Source organism: Nicotiana sylvestris, chromosome 8 (assembly GCF_000393655.2).
Source record: "Nicotiana sylvestris chromosome 8, ASM39365v2, whole genome shotgun sequence".
In the NCBI taxonomy this organism is placed as follows: Eukaryota; Viridiplantae; Streptophyta; class Magnoliopsida; order Solanales; family Solanaceae; genus Nicotiana; species Nicotiana sylvestris.
In genome coordinates, this window is record NC_091064.1 from 78,697,967 (window position 1) to 78,713,993 (window position 16,027).

Consider the following 16,027-nt stretch of genomic DNA (forward strand, 5'->3'; position numbering starts at 1 on the left):
AAGGAACGAGTTGTCCTACACCCGAAAATGTCATAAACCTGATCTCCACATTGCATAAGAGGGCAAAAAGGGGGCGCGACACATACTGCACTAACTGATAGGATATGTCTATAAGCCTCTACTGATGGATATAATGTGATCGGAATAGTTCCCCGACCTACTCATAACATATATACATATATATACAAGATGTACATAATGCTCTAGACCCGGCAACTCCGAAAGACATGGAGCTTACCGATCAAGCTGAACTCGAGCAATACTTAATGAGGAGGTCTACCCGTTTGTCTGTCTGAACCTGCATGCATGAAATGTAGCGCCCCTAGAAAAGGGATGTCAATACGAAATAATGTACCGAGTATCTAAGGAAATATACTGAAAGTTGAAACTAAACTGATAATATAATAACTGCAAGTAACTGAAAGTCAAAGATAATCTGAAGATATGCTTGCATGTTGATAATGACTCAACTTTCTCAATATAGTAAGTAAAATAGTTGTCCGGCCTTGTAAGGCTCGATATATATATATAACTGCTCTGCCGTAGTAGGCTCGCTCATAGGCGCTCGGCCATACTGGGCTCTGTATCTCGACCAACTAGGATCGCTCATAGGCACTCGTCCACAGTAGGCTCAGTATATATTTTACCATCTGATCAGAGGTTTCCCAATAGGGGCCTACCCATCGATTATAACTCGATGGTAATGAAAGTACTTTTAATACTATATATATGTAAATTCTCTGCTCTCTTGCCTGGAATAAGGAAATAGTCAACTGAATATGAAGTCCCAATAAGGAGAATATTATAACTTACAAAACTAGAAAAATATACGCAATTTGCGAGACTAGCAAAATATACGTAAATTCCGGGATATGAATTTTTCTTTATGCCTCGTTATCAAACTTGTATAATGACGAGATCATGCCAAAATGAAGGAAAAGCTTAGCCTTAACATACCTGGAGTAGAAAAAAATTCGTATGATGTTCTTGGAGAAAGATTGAACCGTACTCCATTAGGATCGCAAAATCCCATTGTCATAACATTACGTAGTCTCGTATGATTTTTGTGACAAAATTCACGTCGCCAACATACATGTTCTTGTATGAACTTTGCTGAAGACTCCCCTCCATATATTGTATAGATACCAACAACTTTTAAGTGATTTAAAGTGGCTTTTAAATTTTGGTGGATGTGGGACCCACATAGGAAGACTTAGCCACCTAATTCTCTAATTTTGACAATTACCTTAAACATCAAAGGTCATTTATTTGTGACTCTTTGGATGCCACGTTAGGAGAATTTAGCCTTATCCATTCCATGCTTAATTACTTAATTAACTTAATTAATCTCTCACTAAAAATCCATAATTACCCAATTAATTAGGTAATGTCTCGTTATCCGATAATTAATTAATTATCCGCAAAATTGACAATTATTCCTACTTACAAAAAATATTACTCACTTTTCACATACCTTATACACCTTACTAGCATGGTCATGTAGTACCTTATATGACACTAGTCAATAAATACCGGGTATTTTAGCTCGTGCCGCATTTTACCCCAAAATGCCAAACTTGGACAAAATTCATTTTCTTTGACTTGCTCCCCCTTTCACCTTCATGAATTTACTAATAGCTTGTGAAAATGAATAATCCTTATAATCTTTAAATAATCTTTTACTTGGACTGATGTCAATTACTTTACGACAAATTTTACGTACAATACTTCAGGGTACAACATCGTCGTAACTTAATACTTTAAAGCGTGACATCACCGCAATGCAATACTGTTGGGTGCAACACTGTCGTAACTTAATACTACGAAGTGTAACATCATCGTAATTTAATACTTCAAGGCAAAACATCATCGTAATATATTACTACAGAGGGGAAACATCATCGTAATACTGCGGGGCGTAACATTATTCTCCCCTTTGGAACATTCATCCTTGAATGTTGACTGATGCACTTATCATTTTCATAACTTATATCTTCCGACTACTCTAATAATTCCCTTGCCATCTAGGCGACTGTTCTGTGAATGAGTCCAAAGTCCGGGGCATTCCCCCTTTAGGCCTCCTTTTCACACCACAACTTGTAGTCGAAATACTTCCAATTTCATAACTGTTGTTACCTTTCATCATATAGCCTGTACAATTTTGACCTTGTAAGTGTGCCCAATAATAAGGCTTCATATGTAGAGCTTGATAAGATGTCCCTTTGGGCATATATGAGTATACTGAAGTTCTTCGCTTGGTACTTTGTTGAATTCACGAATATTGCTATATCTCATCGCATAGGTCCGTTTAGCCATCCGTATGAATTTACTGCCATAACTCTTACTTTAATTTATCGTTGCTGAGGTCTGCTACCAAATCCTAGCTTACTCTCGTTGGTTATTCCATATGTATAAATTTAAGTCCTTTAATGCTTCCTTATTGCTGCTCAATTTTAGAATGACGGCCTAATCTCATCTCATTTGTGACTTTTGTCCATCCTTTGTTGATTCACCTCAATATTGATCTACAATATACCACTGATAACTTGAAACTTCTTACGTAATACTTTGCCCCAAGGGCTTACGTTACATCAATGAATAATCGAAGTGATTTCCGTAATCGCATTTCATAGTGTCTCAATGTGATTCACCTTATGGGGGTATCCTAATTTTGTGCCGCCAGCGAAATCTTTTCTCCTTCTCTTTTTTTTTCAATTCATTATTCAAACGAAGGCCCAAACGTCATCCTTTATCTGTCACAATTATACCCTCATTTTATTACCAGGTCAGCATTTTATTCCTTCTAAATGCTATTAATCTTAGACTCCTTTGAGTTAATTAAGGCCATAATGAGCTTTGTATAACATAGAGAAACTATTTTCTCTTCTTGTTTTCATGGGCTTAATCCTAAAGATTTATCCATTCTTGTCATCTTTTCACTTGCCTTTCCTCATGCTTACTCATGTTTCCTTAAAACTTTGTCTCTCTACTATACTTTAGCTTGCGACCTATACATATCTATTTATAAACTTTCCTTAAACTTGCTTTCACCATTGATTTCCTTATGTTATTCTGGAACATCAAGCGAGACATCACATCATATCCAACTTTTCTCTACTCTCTTAACTAGATCTCTCAGTAATTAGAAACCATAGGCTGAAAGACATTCCATCGATGATGCCGCTATCATTCCCGGTTATTGGATCCCCGTGCTTATAGCCTTCTATCCAATGTATGGACTATTCACGATCTTCTGCCTTTGAGTATCTCATACGTTTTTTTAGCTTTACCTTACATACCTTAAAATCTCGCATAGTATCTTCTATCTCTTTCCTGACTTTCCTTCCACCTAGGTGTAATTCACGTCTATAACTTGAAGCTCTATTATAATACTCCTACCTCTGGTACATACATAATCCGATAAGAGCTTCATAATCACTTCTTGGGAGGCTGGAACTTCTTCTAACTGGCTTCTTTGTAGAGCCATTATAGATTATGGTTGTTGTGTTATTTCTCTTGAACATCTGATATTAAGAGTGATTTTGTCATTTTCTCAAGCACAACTACTATAATTTTTCTAAGTCCAATAATCAGACTCCTGATTTACTTGGATGATGTAATTCTTTAGTTTCCTCTTCTTTCTGATCAGCCTTTACGTAGGCTTAAGGTATCTTCCGATCTGTGGCTCATGGTATCAGTTATTACTTTAGCCTTTCATGGGCGTTGTGGAATATCCATGAAACAATCTTCTAACAGTTCACACCTTTGTCTATGCCCTGGGCTCAATTCTTTCTTTTAACTTATACTGAAGACTTCTATGGTTGTATGATTGTCAAAAAATATGCTTCTTGGATAATGCTCCAAAATCTTGAGTGTATCCATAACGTACTAACTCTGGATCATTGATCGAATAATTCTTTCATTCCATCTTAGCTTTCTTTCAACATAAGTTATTACTTTTCCTAGTCTTTCTGCCCCTTGTTGCGTCCATACTTAGCTTATCTTAGTGCCCACACTTGCCAAAGTTTTCATACAACTCATATGATCTCGAATTACTTTTAATTTTTACTTCCCGTTCATTAGCCATAGTAGGTTCCACTTTCCTTTGAAATGCTCACAATGTTCTTGCGAGATTGTTGTTACACGACCATTTCCTCTTTAGGTCGTTGTGTTTAGGTTGGAGCCCTTTTTTCTTATCTCCTCAGCTAGTCTTTTGTTGTAGTACTTAGGGAGAACCCTTAAATCTCGTAAAGTTGTGAGCTTATTAAGGACCTTTTTGATGTCTTTACTTGCCTATAATCATCCGTAGTTGCTTACTTCCATGCCCTTGTGCTTGTATAGTTGCTTCTGAACTGATATTTTGACTGCCTTCCCAGTGGCACTTTCTTTTATCCCTGTAACACTCATATGGTACCTTTAACTACCCCGACTCTTGTTTGAATATATCTCAAGTATTATAATGATATTCTTCAAGGTTGAATCCTCCATGTTGGGTTCTACTATGTTTATCTTACACGATTTGATGACTCGTCTGTAACCTCCTGTTTCGCAATAACTGGGATCTTCCTGACCAATTACTAACTAATCGTTGGCCCATTCTCATATCAATATTCCTTGTAATCTTTCTTGGGTTATTTCCTTGTCTTAACTTACCTCACGTACTGGCTCCTTATCTATCAATAACATTCCGGGCAGGAACCCTTACTTCATTTTTTTTGACGTCGTGCTTACATAACGTTCTGGAATCATAGCATATCTATAACATTTGAATAAGTGCAATCTCATCCCTTTCTCATTTATATCGCATTATTCCTTTATCATTCTATATTTCCCCCTTTAAGAGAGTACTAAGACTTGGAGCTATGATGACCTGCCTATAGATATTTTTCCTCTTTATCTTTGGCGTCTTTTCACATCATCAATGACCCTTACTCGCCCTGCGGTAATCATTCTGTCCCAAGGATAACAAAATTTTCCACTCGTGATGGTGACACTTAGTGTGACTGGCACATACAAACCCTTAAGCTTAACTTTGTTCATATTGCTTGCTTTAGGGAAGCGTCTCCCTGAATGACCATTCTTGGAATTCGTCATGGATCTTCTTTTGTTGTCCATTCTATTATTGTCGGAATGCAATATGAAATTCTCATGATGCTGATTATTATAAAATCACTCAGTCCGTATTTCATATTTAGTTTATCTTGTTCACCAGTCCATATTAATTTCTATTACTCTGGAGTCTAACTTTTCCTTCTGTTAATCACATTAGAGTTGCGAACTTATTTATCGAAATGAGTATGTGACTGTATGGCCTATACTCTTTTGTTGTCTCCAGGCCTGTCACCTCTTTTTTTATCCCTTCCCTCGATTATCGACTATGTAATATTGTCATTTCATTTTATTTTTCCATCGTTGTCATCCATGTATCACATCTTACTCATAATTCTTTCTTATCTCTCTTCTCATTACTCTGCTAATATTTTTGCCTATTCCTTTCTTGTGAAAACTTCAACAAGATATTCTTTTGATTTTAGCTCCCCTTGCTTCATTCATTGTCTCTTCGGGTTTCTCAACATCCTTGCTATACTAGGGACGAGAGTCATACTAAGGTAATATTTATCCCTTCCAGACTTTTAGTGCTTATATTTGTAGTACTCATATCTAGCTATACTATTTTAGAGTGCACCATCTGTATGTCTCACAGGGAGATATATTAGCACATTTGCAATATCCTTCGACAATACCAACTAATACAAATAATTCATCCACCATTTTGGGTTACTCTAACCCCAGCCGGACCGTGATATTATGTCCTTCTCTTAAACCATATTTGTTAGTTCCCAAAGACCATAACTTAGATCGGTGTGGCCAATTGTACATATTTCTGTTACTATTGAAGGTAATTCAAAATGCTTATATCCCTCTTCCTGAATGGTAAATAAGTATAATCTTCATTAGCAAGGTACCTCGTACCATTTTTCACCTATCTTCCTTTACTTGTTGAAACTTGTATTTATCTTCTAAATCTCTAATTGTCTTTCACCATAAAGGTGGATGTATATTCTTGCCTTTAGGATCCTTTTCCGGAAGCTCACCGAGTTCTTCTGACTCAACTCTTTCACAACCGCATTCAATCCCTTACCAACCCTCTTTCTAAATGTAGGCATCGCTGTATTACAAATAAGATAGAGTTTAGAAAATTTTGTTCTTACAACTGAGCTCTACCACACGATCTAGAGTAAGAAGAAAGAGTGACAGTCTTAAATGCCCTATAGCCTCCTGCTTATAAGTGTGGTGCACGACACACCCATAAACAAGACTCTACTAGACACGGCTTGTATACTCCCTAGGATAAAACTGCGTTGATACTACTCTTGTCACGCCTCGAACCTGGGGCGAGACCGGCACTGGTGCCTCACCTATCCTTACGTACCAACTTGGAACTAAGGGACTCTGAATATATGATATCATACTTTGGCCATGAACCACATTGCAAGTTAACTGCGAATGCTGACTAAATGTCAATATAAAACGGGGCAGACAAAGACATCATATTTATTACAACTAACAAACCAACCAAATATGTATACAAGGCCTACAAGCCCAACATATTGCACTAACTAACAGGATATGTCTACAAGCCTCTACTGATAGATATACTATGATCGGAATAGTTCCCCGACCTACTCATAACATATATACATATATATACAAGATGTACATAAAGCTTTAGATCCAGCAACTCCGAAAGGCATGGAGCTTACTGATCAAACTGAACTCAAGCAATACTTAATGAGGAGGTCTACCCGTCTGTCTGTCTGAACCTGCATGCATGAAATGCAGCGCCCCTAGAAAAGGGACGTCAGTACGAAATAATTTACCGAGTATGTAAGACAATATACTAAAAGTTGAAACTCAACTGATAATATAATAACTGCAAGTAACTAGCAGTCAAAGATAATCTGAAGATATGCTTACCTATTCATAATAACTCAACTCTCTCAATATAGTAAGTAAAATAGATGTTTGGCCTTATAACGCTCGGTATATATATATAACTGCTATGCCATAGTAGGCTCGCTCATAGGCACTCAGCCATACTAGGCTCTGTATCTCAACCAACTGGGCTCGCTCATAGGTACTCGGCCATAGTAGACTCGGTATATAACTTACCATCTGATCAGAGGTTGCCCAATAGGGGCCTGCCCATCGATTATAACTCGATGGTAATGAAAATACTTTTAATATTGTATATATGTAAATTCTCTGCTGTCTTGACTGGAAGAAGGAAATAATCAACTAAATATGAAGTCCCGATAAGGAAAATATTATAACTTACAACACTAGAAAAATATACGCAATTTGCAAAACTAGCAAAATATACGTAAATTCTGGGATATGAATTTTTCTTTATGCCTCGTTATCAAACTTGTATAATGACGAGATCATGCCAAAATGAAGGAAAAGCTTAGCCTTAACATTCGTGGAGTAGGAAAAAATCCGTATGATGTTCTTGGGGAAAGATTGTACCGTACTCCCTTAGAATCGCAAAATCTCGTAGCCATAACATTACGTAATCTCATATGATTTTTGTGAAAAAATTCATGTTGCCAACATACATATTCTTGTATGAACTTTGCTGAAGACTCTCCTCTATATAGTGTAGAGATACCAATAACTTTTAAGTGATTTAAAGTGGCTTTTAAATTTTGGTGTATGTGGGACCCATTTAGGAAGACTTGGCCACCTAATTCTCTAATTTTGCCACCTTACCTTAAACATCAAGAGTCATTTATTTGTGACTCTTTGGCTGCGACGTTAGGAGCATTTAGCCTTATCCATTCCATGCTTAATTACTCAATTAACTTAATTAATCTCCCACTAAAAATCCATAATTATCCAATTAAATAGGTAATGTCCCGTTACCCGGTAATTAAATAATTATCTACAAAATTGAGAATTATTCCCACTTACTTAAAATATTACTCACTTTTCACATACCTTATACACCTTACTAGCATGGTCATGTAGTACATGTATGACACTAGTCCATAAATACCGGGTATTTTAGCTCGTGCCGCATTTTACCCCAAAATGCCAAACTTGGACAAAATTCATTTTCTTTGACTTGCTCCCCCTTTCACCTTCATGAATTTACTAATCGCTTGTGAAATAGCATAATCCTTATAATCTCCAAATAATCTTTTACTTGGACTGATGTCAAATACCTTACGACAAATTTAACGTACAATACTTCAAGGTGAAACATCGTCGTAACTTAATACTGTGAAGCGTGACATCAACATAATGTAATACTGCTGGGTGCGACACTATCGTAACTTAATTCTGTGAAGCATAACATCATCGTAATGTAATACTTCAAGGCGTAACATCATCGTAATATATTACTGCAGAGGGTGACATCATCGTAATACTACGGGTCGTAACAACATAGCTGCTCAGACTGCCTACGCAAGTCCTCCCTACAAGTCTGCGGAACAAACGTCTCTAAGAAGAGAACTAAGAACTCATGCCATGTAAGTGGTGCAGCGCCGGTTGGCCTGCTTAACTCATAGGCCTCCCTCCATCTAGAGGCTAACCCTTCCAGTTGAAAAGTAGTGAATGAAACTCCACTGGTCTCCAAAATACTCATTATGTGTAGGATCCGCTGGCACCTGTCTATAAAATCCTAAAACTCCTCAAACTCGGCCCACTAATCTTTGGAGGCTTAAGCAAAAACTTAAGTTGACCATTTTCGCTTCATCGCGAATGCGACTCCATGCACGCGAATGCGAAGCCTTAGCTTCACCAGTCATCGAGAATGCGGCTACCCACTCATGAACGCGAAGAATAAACTTAACTGGACCTAGCTGCTCTCCTTTCCCTTCGCGAATGCGAAGGCCAATTCCACTGCCTCACATCCTAACCCTTCGTGAACGCGGGACATCCTTCGCGAAGGCGAAGCTCAAAAACCTGCTACACTAACATCAGTTTTTTCTGCAATTTCCTTCAACATGAAATGATCCGTTCAACCACCCGATACTCACCCGAGGCCCTCGGGACCTCAACAAAACATGTCAACCTATCCCATAACATCATTCAAACTTGTTCCAACCTTCAGAACGCTCAACACAACATCAAAACACCAAATTTGCATCTGATTCAAGCCTAAGAATTCCAAAAACTTCCAAATTCTGCTTTCAATCAAAAAGTCTATCAAACCTCGTCCGAATGACTTGAAATTTTGCACACACATCACAAATGACACAACGGACCTACTCCAACTTCTGGAATTCCATTCCGACCTCTATATCAAAATCTCACCTGTCAACCCCCAATTCAAGCCTAAATCTACTCCGAACCTCCAAAACACATTATGATGATGCTCCTAAGTCCCAAATCACTTCCCGATGCTATCCATACCAAAGGAACTCACATCCAAGCCCTTTTTCACAAAAGTCAATATCCGGTTGACTTTTCTAACTTAAGCTTACTCAAAAGAGACTAAGTATCTCAAACCTTACCAAAACCTCTCCGAATCTGAGCTAACCATCCCGATAACACATAATACAGCTGAACAAGACAATAAGAAGCAGGAATGGGGAATATGGAGCAATAACTCTTGAAACGATTGGCCGGGTCGTTACATCCTCCCCCTCTTAAACAAACGAGCGTCCTCGAACAAGTCAAGAAACATACCTGACGCATCAAATAGGTGAGGATATATGCTCTGCATCTCCTACTCGGTCTCCAAGGTAGCCTTCTCCACGGGCCGACCTCTCCACTGCACTTTCACTGAAGCTATATCGTTTGACCTCAACTTTCAAACCTGATGCTAAAAAATAGCTATTGGCTCCATATCATAAGTCAAATCATTATCTAATTGAACCATGTTGAAGTCCAAAACATAAGACGGATCGCCAATATACTTTCGGATCATAGAAACATGAAATATCGGATGCACACTCGATAAGTTGGGTGGCAAAACAAGCTCATAAGCCACCTCCCCAATCCTTCGAAGTACCTCAAAAGGCCCAATGAACAGAGGACTCAATTTACCCATCTTCCCAAATCTCATAACACCTTTCATCGGTGAAACCTTCAACAGAACCTTCTCACCAACCATGTAGGACACATCCCGAACCTTCCTATCAGCATAACTCTTTTGTCTTGACTACGCTATATGAAGCCTCTCCTAAATCACCTTAACCTTGTCTAAAGCATCCTGCACCAAATTTGTATCCAATAGCCTAGCCTCACCTGGCTCAAACCAACTAACTAGAGATCTACACTGCCTCCCATACAAAGCCTCATATGGAGCCATCTGAATACTCGACTGGTAACTGTTGTTATAAGCAAACTCTGTGAGCGGTAGAAACTGATCCCATGACCTCCCAAAATCAATGACATAAGCGCGCAACATGTCCTCCAATATCTGAATAGTGCGTTCCAACTGCCCGTCCATCTAAGGGTGAAAAGTTGTGCTCAACTCAACCTGAGTACCCAACTCTCACTGCATAGACCAACAAAACTATGAAGTAAACTGAGTGCCCCTATCTAAAATGATGGAAACTAGGACATCATGCAAATGAACAATCTCCCGGATATAGATCTCTGCCAACCGCTCTGAAGAATAGGTAGTACACACAGCAATGAAGTGCGCGGACTTAGTCAGCCGATCCACAATCACCCAAACAGTATCGAACCTCTTCAAAGTCCATGGGAGCCCAACTAAAAAGTAAATGGTTATCCGCTCCCACTTCCACTCTTGAATATCCATCCGCTGAATCAAGCCACCAAGTTTCTGATGCTCATACTTCACCTGCTGACAATTGAGACACCGAACTACCAATCCCACGATGTCCTTCTTCATTCTCCTACACCAATAATGTTGTCTCAGATCTTGATACATCTTTGCGGCACCCGGATGAATGGAATACTGCTAGCTATGGGCCTCCTCCAAAATCAACTCCCAAAGACCATCTATATTAGGCACACATATCCAGCCCTGCATCCTCAACACCCCATCATCACCAATGGTCACATCTCTGGAATCATCGTGCTGAACTCTGTCCTTAAGGACAAGCAAGTAAGGATCATCATGTTGGCGCTCTCTGATGCGATCAAATAAGGAAGACCAAGAAATCACACAAGCCAATAACCGGCTTGACTCTGAAATATCCAACCTCACAAACCGATTGGCCAAGGCCTGAACATCAACTGTAAGAGGTCTCTCCCCAACCGGAATATATGCCAAACTCCCCATACTTACCGCCTTCCTACTCAAGGCATCGGCCACCACATTGGCCTTCCCCAATGGTACAAAATAGTAATATCATAATCCTTTAGCAACTCCAACCATCTTCGCTGCCTCAAATTGAGATCCTTCTGCTTGAACAAGTGTGGGAGGCTACGATGATCGTAAATACCTCACAAGACACACCATACAAATAGTATCTCCAAATCTTTAACGTATGAACAATGGCAGCCAACTCCAAATCATGAACAGGGTAGTTCTTCTCATGGGGCTTAAACTCATGAGAAGCATAAGTAATAACTCTACCCTCCTGCATTAACACACACCTAATACCAACTCTTGAAGCATCACAATACACGGTATATGAACCTGAAGTTAATAGAAAAACTAACACTGGAGTTGTGGTCAAGGCAGTCTTGAGCTTCTGAAAGCTCTCTTCACACTCGTCTGAAGACATGAATAGAGCACCCTTTTGAGTCAACTTGGTCAAGGGCGATGTGATAGATGAGAATCCTTGAACAAACTGGCACTAATAACCCACCAAACCAAGAAAGCTGCAAATCTATGTGGCTGAGGACGGTCTGAGCCAACTCTGAACCGCCTTTATCTTCTTTGGATCAACCTGAATACCCTCGCTGGATAGCACGTGCCCCAAGAATGCCACTGAAATGAGCCAAAACTCACACTTAGAGAACTTTGCATAAAGCTTCTCCTCCCTCAATCTCTTCAACACAACTCTCAAATGCTCCGCGTGCTCCTCCTAACTACGTGAATATACTAAAATATCATCAATGAAAACTATGACAAACAAGTTGAGATAAGGCCGAAACACAATGTTCATCAAATGCATGAACTCTGCTGGGGCATTCGTCAGCCCAAAAGACATCACCAATAACTTATAATGACTGTATCGGGTCCTGAATGCTGTCTTAAGAATATCTGAGTTCCTGATCTTCAACTGGTGATAACATGAACGGAGATCAACTTTGGAGAACACTCTCGCTCCCTGAAGCTGGTCAAACAAATCATCGAGATGAGGCAAATGATACTTGTTCTTAATAGTTACTTTGTTCAACTACCTGTAATCAATGAACATCTTCACCATGCCATCCTTATTCTTTACAAAATAGAATAGGCACACCCCAAGGCGATACACTAGGCCGAATAAACCCCTTATCAAGGAGTTCCTGAAGCTACTCCTTTAACCCTTTCAACTCCGTTGGTGCCATATGATACGGTGGAATAGAAATGGGTTGAGTGCCTGACACCAGATCTATACCAAAATCAATATCCCTATCCGATGTCATGCCCGACAGGTCTGCAGGAAATACATCGGGAAAATCCCTCACAACTGGAATAGAATCAATACTGGGAGTCTCTGCATCGACATCCCTCACAAAGGCTAAGTAGGAAAGACAACCCTTCCCAACCATACGTTGGGCCTTCAAGAAAGAAATCACCCTACTGGGAACATAATCGGTTGAAACTCGCTACTAAATATGTGGCACACCCGGCATAGCCCAGGTCACTATCTTAGCATGACAGTCCAAAATAGCAAGACATAGAGATAGCCAATCCATGCCCAATATCACATCAAAGTCTACCATACACAACAATAGAAGGTCCACTCGAGTCTCCAGAACCACAATAGTCACCATACATGACCTGTACACATGGTCTACAACAACAGTATCGCCCACCGGAGTAGATACACGAATAAACAAAATAAGAAACTCACGGAGCATATACAAATAACGAGCAAAGTATGATGACTCATAAGAATAAGTGGAACCAGGATCAAATAATACAAAGACATCTTTGTGGCAGACTCAGACAATACCTGTAATTACAGCATCTGATGCAATAGCATCGGGTCTAGCTGGGAGTGCATAGAAACGCTCCTGATCGCCACCCGATTGACCTCCCCCTCAAGGGTGACCCCTAGCTGACTTACCTCCACCACTAACTAGGTGGGTGGGTGGTGATGAAGTAACTGGCGCTGAAATCGATGGCTAACTCCTCTGCTGAGATGAACCCCCAAGACGATAAGGACACTGCCTCCACATATGACCCAACTTTCCACACTCATAGCAACTCCCAAGGTGCTGGAGATGGGGATTGAAGGGAACCCCTGGCACTGGAATGACTAGCAGATGCATCTGGCATAGAAGAGCCCTGAACTGATGGAGCATGGGACAAACTCTAGGCTAAAAGGGCATTGACTAATGACTAGCTCTGATGAGAACCGTGAGATCCATGACTCGATGACGCCCCACGATTACCTGGGCGAGTTGACTGAGCATGTCTGAATGGACGGCCTCTACCGTGCTGAAACTGACCCCTCAAAGGAGCATAACCATAAATACCAGATCCCTGAGGCCTCTTGGCCTCCCTCTCATCTCACTCCTGGCGACAAACTGACTCAATCTCGCGAGCAATATCGACAACCTCCTCAAAAGTAGCACCAGATACCTTGTCCCTAGTCATGAGAATCCGAAGCTTATACGTGAGGCCATCAACAAACCTTATAATCCTCTCTCTCTCTCCATATGAACCAACCAAATAGCATGGCGAGCTAACTCCGAGAAATTCATCTCATACTGCATCATAGTCATATCTCCTTGACACAACCACTCGAACTACCTGCGCAGCTTCTCTCTGCAAGACTATGTCACATACTTCTCCAAAAAGAGAACGGCAAACTACTGCCAGGTAAGGGGTGCTGCACCAACTGGCCTAAGCCTCTCATAAGCCTCCCACCAAGTGAAAGCAACTCCAGAAAACTAAAAAGTAGTGAAAGCGACCCCGCTGGTCTCCAAAATACCCGTTGTACGAAGAATCCTCTAATACGAAGAATCCTCTAAAATTTGTCCTAGAAACCCTAGGCATCATGGCCCTCTACACCACTGAAAGCCGGAGGCTGAAGTCTACCAAACCTCTCTAACCTGCGTTGCTCGTCCTCCAGCATAGCAAGAGCTACAAAGTCCTGAGCAGTTGCCACCGGCTGAGTTGGATGTGCCCCCGGCGTCTGAAGGCCCTGCACGACCTGCATAAGTGTGCAAGCGATGGGAGTCTGAGTGCCTCCCCTGGTCTAAGAAGTAGTTGCGGCTATAGTAACTGAGACCGCCTGAGCTAGGCTAGTGCATACTGATAGAATCTGGGACAGGGCCTCCTGAAGACCTGGAATCACAATGGGCATAACTGGTGCTTGAGCTGGTGCTGCTAGAGCGTCTACAAATGGGATCTGACCCTGAACTGGGGCGGCTGGTGGATCTGCAGGTGCTGCCCTAGCTGTTGTGTGGGCTATACCCCTGCCCCTACCACAACCTCGACTGCGTCCACGGTCTCTAGTGTCCCCAGCTGGTGGTACTAATGGTCATCCATCCTGACCGGTCGCTCGTGTCCTCACAATCTGTGAGTGAATAGAATAACATAAGTTTAGTACTCGGATCAACAGATTCACAGGATAAGAATTTCAAGAATATGAAGTTTTCCTAAAGGTTCTGCAGCCCCCCCCCCCCGAGGATAAATACAGACGTCTCAGTACCAATCCGCGAGACTCTACTAAACCTGATCATGACTCATGAGACCTATGTAACCTAGGCTCTGATACTAATTTGTCATGACCCTAAATCGGACCCGATCATGATGGAGCCTATCGTGAAATAAGGCCAGCCGACACAAACCCCCAAAACCAATTAACAGTTATAATAATTCACAATTAAGTCATTAATAAGTGATAAATCCCAAAATAGAGTGTAATAGAATAAATGCGGAAACAAACACAGCCCGACATCGGGGTGTTACCAATCATGAGCATCGATACATCCATCTAAGAGTATGAGAAAAAGGACTACACAATCTATTACAAAGTTAGTATAAGGAAAGTAAGGATAGGAAGGAGAAGCACTGGGCTGCGAACGCCGAGCAGCTACCTAGTGAACTCCAAACAGCCTGCTGGAAGCAATCCGCACTCGCTAGCACGACATGAGACCCCTGGATCTGCACACAGGGTGCAGGGAGTAATGTGAGTATGCCAACTCAGAAAGTAATAAAAGTAAAGGCAACTGAGCGATAAGAAAACACGTAAATCACAGCAAAATGCTACAAAGAGATAGTATAAAACCAGAGCAATGTAATAAAACAGTAAAAGCTCATAGAAACATCTTAGTTCAGTGAAAACCTCTTTAAAACATCTTTAGCAGTTTAAACGAGTGAATGAAAAGTAGTGAGAAAAGATAGTCAAATAAAATTAGCCCTTCGGGAAAAATATCAACAGAATCAGCCTCTCGGACTATCTCACAATCACTCATACCAGCCCCTCGGGCAATAACATGGAACAATACCAGCCTCTTGGGCTAGATCACATTTCACAATGGGTACCCGCACTCACTGGGGGTACACAGACTACTGGAGGGGCCCCTTACAGCCCAAATGCAATATCAAGCTTTCTTGCGGCATAATCAAATAGGCTCTTGGCCTCATATCAAGCCACCTTGTGGCATAACAAATCGGGCCCTTGGCCACATAGTCATGAATCATCACAATATCGTTGCGGCGCGCAGCCCGATACCATAATAACCTCCCAACACAAGCCCTTGTCCCTACTTAGTCAAAAATCTCTAAAAGCCGCTCGGGCACAGTAAAATATGATATTCAGCCCAAAATATTATTTAAGGTGTCAAAATAAAATAAACATGGCTGAGTTATGAAAATAGTAGGATATAGCATGGCTGAGTACAAATATAAAGTTAAAACAATGAGGAATAA